At 39.2% G+C, this 8,294-nt stretch overlaps 1 long non-coding RNA gene across 1 annotated transcript in view; it reads right to left on the bottom strand.

The window, feature by feature from the left end:
* Window positions 1–4,526: 4,526 nt before the first annotated feature.
* Window positions 4,527–8,294, bottom strand: part of LOC132180409 (uncharacterized) — a 71,932-nt gene continuing 68,164 nt past the window's right edge. The window contains exon 2 of the long non-coding RNA XR_009440143.1: window positions 4,527–4,664. This is a non-coding gene — a long non-coding RNA (uncharacterized LOC132180409). The remainder of the gene's footprint in view (window positions 4,665–8,294) is intronic.

Genomic DNA, 8,294 nt, shown 5'->3' with positions numbered 1-8,294 from the left:
AATTTGGCAAGTTTGGCTTGCGTTCCACTCTATACGATTACCATCTCCACCATTTCGAAAGTTTGGGACGTGAACAATCTTAGGACAATCCTCTCCCATTATTTGTTCACATCTTTCCTCCGAGTGAGGACACTCCGCAGTTGTCAAACGACGTAAAGAGGTGAGGCGGCAGACACCTTCGGGCAGTGATATTAAATTCAGACAATTTATGACTCCAAGCTCCTGAAGTGAAGTGACATCGCCTATCCACTTATTGGCTCGAACTTTATAAAGACACCAAACTAGGGCAATCCATAATTTGAAGCCCTAGCAGACTGGTAACATCTCTAAGCTCTCTTGGGAGAGAAACCAAATTTGGAACATCTATTATAGATAGATGACCAAATCTTGAAGGTCCAAGGCATCCTGCGCCATCTTCATTCTCATTGCTGATACGTTCCTTGCAGCGAAGAATAGACAAATTTTCAAATGAGGTGAGATGTTGAAAGAGTGGAGACAAAGAGATTCGCATTTTACAACACCCCCAAATCTCCAGTGTCCCAAGAGAAGTGAGATTTCACAGCCACTCTAATGGTAGATATTAAAGTTCCTCTAATCCCGGAGAGATTGGAAAAGGGAGAGGAAGACGAGGGTATTGTTTTGCTCCCTGGTGCTACAGACATCATAGGGCAATTATTGATGCATAAATGAGAAAGGCAAGGAAATGATGGGAATAATGGAAGAGGATGCTCTACTATTACGGTTTCCCTCGTCCTGCACCATCCCTTCAACTTTGGCAAATTAACAAGTGTGAGAACTTTGAGGGGAGAAGAGGACACGCCACTACCATCATTACTTATGTACTCCAGCTCACTCAAGTTTTTAAGAGAAAGATGTTAGGAAATTAATCCTATTTCCCAAGACCCGTGAGATGCGAAAAATAAGAAGAATGCGGAATAACAAATATTAGGCAATCAAATCACACACAACATAAAGATTTAAGTGGTTTGGCTTAACAAGCCTACATCCACTGGCGGAGACGACCTGAAGAAAATTCACTATCAAAAGATGGAGTACAAAAATAGTAGAGAGAAAATCACTCAGATCCCAAAGCCCCAATACACCCAAATCTCACTATCACACAAGAAAGATTATTCCCAAAATAGAATACAAAAGACAGATGTACAAACTCTTCTTTTGCTGGAACGGATGGCGGCTGATCTCTATTTTCTTCTCTCACTCTGCAGCACCCTTTTTCTTCTAATCACTTGTTTTTGGCTCCTCCAAAAAACCACCAAGAAGAAAACACCCTTGCTGCCCTTGTACCTCCTTCTCTCAAATTCTCTCTTTTTTCTCCTCCCTTTGGTGCTTCACGTTTTTGGCACACACAAATTCACCTTGTGCTTTGTTCCTTATATAGAAGCTTAACTCTCCTTTTACATGTTGGTCTAGGACTTCTACTATAAGTCAAACAAGGAGTCCAATTACACATAGGAGAAGGACTCCAAAACTCACATGTAAATGAGCAAACCGGTTGAACCAAGAACCTCTTCTACTTGAAGAAGGAGACAAACCACTAGGTCCCACCATGACTTTTAATTCAAGTCATACTTAACAATCTCCACCTTGACTTGAATCCCATCAAGTCTACCAAAACGTGTCTCCTCCAAATGTCTCCGCCTCAGCCCCCAAGGGCAATCACACTCCACAAGTGTCCCTCAAGTCCAAGTGCCTTTTGAACTTGAGCATAGGAATTGGTTTAGACATAACACCATGCCTCCCTATCTGTCTTGTCGACCATACAACTTTCTCCGATGACTCTTTCTTCCTGTAGACCCATCTGCACCCTTTAGCCTTCTTTCCCTTGGGTAATTCTCCGGATTTCCAAGTTTTGCCTCTCCATAGTAACTCCACCTCTTTCAGTGTACTATTCTGAGTAGACGATGGATCTCCACTACAAGCCGTTAGAGCAAAAGAAACCATATCGTCAAAGCCATACCTCATTTGTGCTTTTCGATCTTGTTTCTCTTTGCCTCTTGCTAAAGAATAAGACTCTTCCCGATGCTGTAAGTCTCTTGAAGATTCTCTGTCATCACATTCATCCATGAGTGAACACTGTTCATCAAGCTCCACCTCCACGAATTGTTTCTCTTTTTGCACTGTACTTTCAGAAAGATCATCTAAGTTAACAAACTCAGACTTCTTCGGTTCCTGCTCTGTAACTTCAGGTTATGCACTTGACCTATCCTTGTACATAGCACACTCATTAAAAGTCACATTCCGACTTCTAATGATCTTCCGATTTTGATCATCCCAAAATCGATAACCGAAGGCCTCATCTCCATATCCAATGAAGAAACACTTATTAGATTTACCCTCTAGTTTACTCATAACATCAGACTCAACATAGACATACGAAGCACAACCAAAAACTTTCAGATGTAAAAGATTTACCTCTTTTCCACTCCAGACTTCTTCCGGTAGTCTATGGCTCAGGGGACTGGAAGACCCCCTATTTATCAGGTATGCAGCCGTGCTAACTGCGTCAGCCCAGAAAGTCTTTGGTAACCCAACATGCAACATCATACTTCGAGCACGCTCATTGAGGGTCATGTTCATGCGTTCAGCCACACCATTCTGCTGTGGTATTCCTGGGATAGTTTTCTCCATTCTAATCCCATTCACTGCGCAAAATTGTTTAAACCCCCTGTCTTCGTATTCTCCTCCATTGTCTGATCTCAAACGCTTGAGCTTCAAGCCAGTTTCAGTCTCAACCATGGCCTTCCATTTCTTAAAAGTCTCAAATACATCAGATTTACTTTTTAAGAAATAAACCCATACCTTCTTGCTTGAGTCATCAATAAATGTGATGTAATATCGCGAGCCTCCAAGAGATGCCACTAGTGCGGGACCCCACAAATCCGTGTGTACCAGCTCCAGCTTTCCAAGCTTAGGTGCTTTGCCAACTTCCGCGAAACTCACCTTCTTTCTGCTTCCCTAGGATGCAGCCTTCACACAAATTAGACTCAACTGACTTTAACCCCGATAGTTTCCCTTTTGACATAAGTACCTTCATCTCTTTCTCGCTCATGTGCCATAGTTTTGAGTCAGCAGTCGTATCTACAACAGCATATGTATCCTTGCTGTTCGTGGTCATATAGGGAGTACCCGTCTTATGACCATTAGCCAAAATCATGGCTCCCTTGCTGACCTTCCACTTTCCACCGTGAAAATAAATTGAATGCCCTTCCTTATCAAGCTGTCCCACTGAAATCATATTCTTTTTCAGCTCCGGAACATGCCTTACCTTCTGTAGCTTCCATACCAAGTCACTGTGAACTCTAATGCGAACATCGCCTAAGCCCACAACATCCAGCGCCGTTCTGTCAGCCAAATACACCATCCCGAAATCTCCACCAACATAGTTCTCGAGAATTTCACGGATCGCTGTCGTATGAAAAGATACTCCCGAGTCTAAGACCCAAGAATTAAGGGAACTGTCAACAGATAGAAGTAGGGCATCATATACTTCTTCTGTCACTACGTTTGCATAATCATTCTCAGTCTCCTTTCGCAGTTCCCTGCAATTCTTCTTGTAGTGGCCAGTCTTGCCACAGTTCCAACACTCAGGTTGTTGGCCGAATCTGAATTTGCTTCTCCATTTTCTAGAATTTGATCTTCCTTGATCAGAGTTTCTATCTTGTCTTCTGCCTCGAGTTTCGAGGTTTAAAGCAGCACCAGAACAAGAGGCTTCACCCGCATCTTTTCTGCGAACCTCTTCACTGAGAATCAAATTCCTGACGTCTTCATAGCTTAGTTTACTCTTTCTTATAGAGTTACTCACAGCCATCCTCACTGCTTCCCAGCTATTGGGCAAAGATGCCAAGACGATCAACGCGCGAACTTCATCATCAAAATTAGGAATTCACTTTTCCTAATAAAACCACAGTAAAAATAATCACTAAATTTAGATTATAGAAATTAGAAAGAAAAGACAAGAAGAATGGCAGCCATATATGGCACTCTGCTTCCATCAGTTATTATGGACCTTAAAACTCCTGTGTACACACATTGAGTACTATATCTAACCAATCATACATCGATTGAACACAAAATGTGTACCTACAAGAAATAAAAGTGCAACTATCTATGCAAGTACTTATAAAAGCATAGAAGTTTAACAAGCATGTAGGTTAGAGATGTATGAATATACAGACAATAAACAAGTCAGAAACAAGAATCAATAGCTTAAGCCAGTTCTAGGCAACAGGCAAAGGAGAGAACCAAAATCATATTGATCACGTTGGGTAAACTTGCCTATTGTCCAGGTCACCTACCACAAAATGGACTCACAGTACACTGCTTCACAACTTACAAAAATAAAAAATAAAAATAAATAATAATGATTTTGGACTCAATTTTTTCAGTTGGTTCCAACAAATTATAGATCTGATCATTTTCATTCCATTAAACTCTGAAAACGTAAAAACTTATGTCATCAATAAATGATTAGGGAGGAAAAATTAATTAAAAATAAAAGTATGTACCTTTTATCATTTTAAAATTTGCAAGTACTGCAATATTACTCTGCTATCGATAGTCCACCACAGGAAGAAATTGAGCAACCTGGCCCAACAGGCTGAATTTTCAAGCACTGCATACACAATATTTCACCCGTAGCTTTCCTGCAAATAAATATTGATATTAAAAACATTATCTACAGAGTCCACTTACGTATCCATTACATGTCGCTGACTTTTTAAAAGCCTATTTAGATATAACAGAACCATGAATATAAATTGCAAAGAATATATGCAAAGGCAGCACTAACTGAAGCATTGCAGTAACAAGAGACACAAACAGAGTGGTTGGTAAACATGATCTTCAATTCCAGTCAGTACCCTTGGAGCACAGCAACCGATTTCACTTGAAGACAAGCAAGCATTCTCAGTGTTTTTTGGGATTAAAATGCTTTCAAGCAAGTGGAAGAAACTTGCAAATGCAAAATACTTGTTAGGTGGAATTTAAGGACAGCTAGGATTTTTGATCATGTCTTTTAAGTTCTAAATGCTGATAAAAGTTGCTCAACAAATTGTAGGCAGAATAGTATTTAAAAATTCAAATTAATATGGTTAATTGAATGTCCCCTTTCACACGCTCAACTCATTGTCATGCTTGCACCATTTACTCACCCGATCTTCCTCATCATGAAAGTGCTCTGAAAACATATCCGAGAATATTCTAGAAATTCCCCAGTGATTCTCACATCCACTTCGTAAATTGATGATTTTTTATGCACGTCTCTGCTGACCATCAAAATACCAAATAATAAACTCAACAATAACTCAAAATTTTCCAATGAAAATAGTAAAAAGGTCAAATCAATCCATGAATAGAGTGAGTTGCTGATAGACTCCGGTAACAATAATAACAAAAAGAATCTGTCTAAATCTGTATTTGATTATGAGAAAACCCAGAGTTGCGCAAAATTTTTATTGAGTTTTTAAGAAAATTTGGGATGTGAAAGACTTTCTTGGTCTATCATAAGTTTTTTACCCAATGCCTAATACTACTGTTTGGCTCTGCAATTTTGCAGGCCACGGGTGCAATTTTAAACAATATTACAAAAGATGCATCATTTGTGAATGTGTTTATAAGGAATTCGGATTTGAAAACGTTAAAAAATCTGCATTTTCAAATCATGATCTAAAATCACACCTTTTAAATTCACTATTTTTAAATTCCAAGTTTTGAAATTACAAATCCAAGTGGACCTGTCTCCCGAGGAAACACAAGAAATATTTAAAAAACATAAAAGAAAAAAGAAGCAAGATATTAGACCCGGGAGAATGCTATTGAAGTGAAAGATAGGAAACAATAGTGGATAATTGAGAGCTTTTTGCAAATCCGATTGTGGGCAAGGTTTGACAATGAGTCTATTCTTAAAACCTTGTTTGTTCCATCCAATAGTTGGTTCCACATATGAAATCATATATCATATATCAAAAGCTTGACAGAGTAAAACAAGATGAACAACAAGAAGAAGAAAATTACCGTCAAATTGGTGACTTAAAAACCTGAGGAATAATTGCTGCATTAGGCTACAGATCCATTCCATACAATGAGTAGAAAAGTGATGACGATGATTCCCCATGATCATCATTTGCAATGTTATTGAGTACTCTGACTGGTGTTGGTGACATAATAGGGCAATCAATGATACATAAAGAAGAAAGGCAAGGAGATAAATCTAATGGAATACCATGTTTTATTGTTACTGCATGCCACGACCATCCCCTCAACTTAGGCAATTTCTCAAGCCTGATACATTGAAGGGAAGAAGAGGACACATCATCACCATCATCGCTTATGTACTCCAGCACACTTAAGTCAAAAAGACTAAGAATCTTGAGAGAAGGGAATTGTTTCAATGGTGGTATATAGAGGCACCATTTACAACTGTATATGAAATTAGAAACCAAATTCGAGAGCGAGGACATCCAGAAAGGTAACCGCACACCTGCATACCCATTTACAATTAATTGTTTCAAATTGTGGTGTGGCTGAAGGTGTTCCAGTAGTTGTTCATCATTTGGAGTTGCCTTACCATTATAGTCACAAGTATCTGGGTCCCACTCTAATTTCAGGATTTTAAGGTGTCGCTTTTTCTCCAAGTGTGCAGCCTTGGCTTTCGACGGAGAAGATCTCAAGTGCTCTAAACCCTTGATACATAGTTCTCCTCGCAATTCATGTAAACCATCCAGACCATCTAGCCCATCCTTTTGCTTTGGAAAATAACTTTTCTTCTTCTTCCCTATACTGTACATCATCAATGTTTGGAGAGCTGTTAACTTTCCTGAAACACGCTATGTCGACTCCAAAAACTTGTTTATCACAATTTATGCGGAATTATTATTATGAAGCAATAAACAATTTAATCACCCAAAATATATAAAGCAATAAAGAGGCAGACACAGATATTTTGGTTACAAAGAGGAAACCTTTTAGAAACCGATCTAAAAGTAAAACCTCTCCGGGGCAGCCAAACCCAGGAAATCACTATCAAAAGATTATCTAGAGATTACAGACACTAGGAACACTTACAACCCTTTGCAAGACCTTGGCTCCGTAAGATCGACAAGCCTACAACTCGTCTTCTTGCTCATAATCTTCTTCAACGTGATTCTCCTTTACCGGACCCTTCCAATAGACTTCTCAACCGTAGATTTATCAAAGGAATAACTAAAACTCTAAGAGATTCAATTAACGCTCACCACATATGCTCTCTCTTAGCACAGCCTCCGACGAACTCTCTGGGGGTGAAAAATTCGTACCTCTCTCTTCTATAATGATGTATATATACCCACGACAAAACCCTAGACCTAACCCACTTAAAATCATGTTTTTGGGCCTAAAACTTACGGGGGGTCCGGACATGTTAATGGGCTGTCCGGACACGGCTTTGCGGAGCAAAATTTTAGTTTCTGGAATTGTGGTCCGGACCCGAGGAATTGCGGTCCCGACCCGGCCTGTCCAGTCTTGATCAACAGCTCCGATCGATGAGCGTTTGTGGTCCGATTGAGCTGAAATTTTGCAGGGACGTTCATAACATATGAATCTACATTATGAACGGTTGAGATTGGATTCTGAGTATTCTATATTAGTGTTTGAGTTTGTGAACAGTAGCATCTGCATTTTGGAACTGAATTAAGCCAACACAAGAACTAACATTTCCCAGTCCATCCGGCATATGAGTCAAGCTCCTACACTCATAAAGTGCAAGATGCCTAAGACTGATCAATTTTTTAGTGTCTTTTGGCAATTCCTTAAGCCCACTACAAAAGTCAAGTCTTAGTGTTTGCAAATTTTGCAATTTAGTTATAGAAGACGGGAGTAGTTTGATATCTTCATTCCAAAAAATGTCAAGAAATCTTAGATGCTTTAACTTGCCAATGGAATACGATACATATTGAATATTTGATCGACTCAAATTTAAAACACATAAGCATTTAAAACTTGAAATAAGTGTATCATAGATTGGCTTATGGCTAGACATTGTTGGAAATAGCAAAAGAAGCGCTCTCATTTTGTGTGCCTTGAGCGAGGGATCTGAAATTATGCACTCATTCATTGTTATTGACTTTGCAAGATCATGAATAAGGTCATGCATTTTGCATGTTTCTATATCACCATATTCATTTCTTTCTGTCTTGGAAAAATGACCTCCACAGCAAATCCATAAAATACTCGTGACCAACACCTTCAAGATGACTATTTCTATTTGATGAATAAATAAAGCCTTGAGCTATCCATAG

This window comes from Corylus avellana, chromosome ca5 (genome assembly GCF_901000735.1).
Source record: "Corylus avellana chromosome ca5, CavTom2PMs-1.0".
Classification (NCBI taxonomy): Eukaryota; Viridiplantae; Streptophyta; class Magnoliopsida; order Fagales; family Betulaceae; genus Corylus; species Corylus avellana.
The sequence above is the reverse complement of the archived record's forward strand: the minus strand, read 5'-3'. Positions and strand labels throughout refer to the sequence as shown.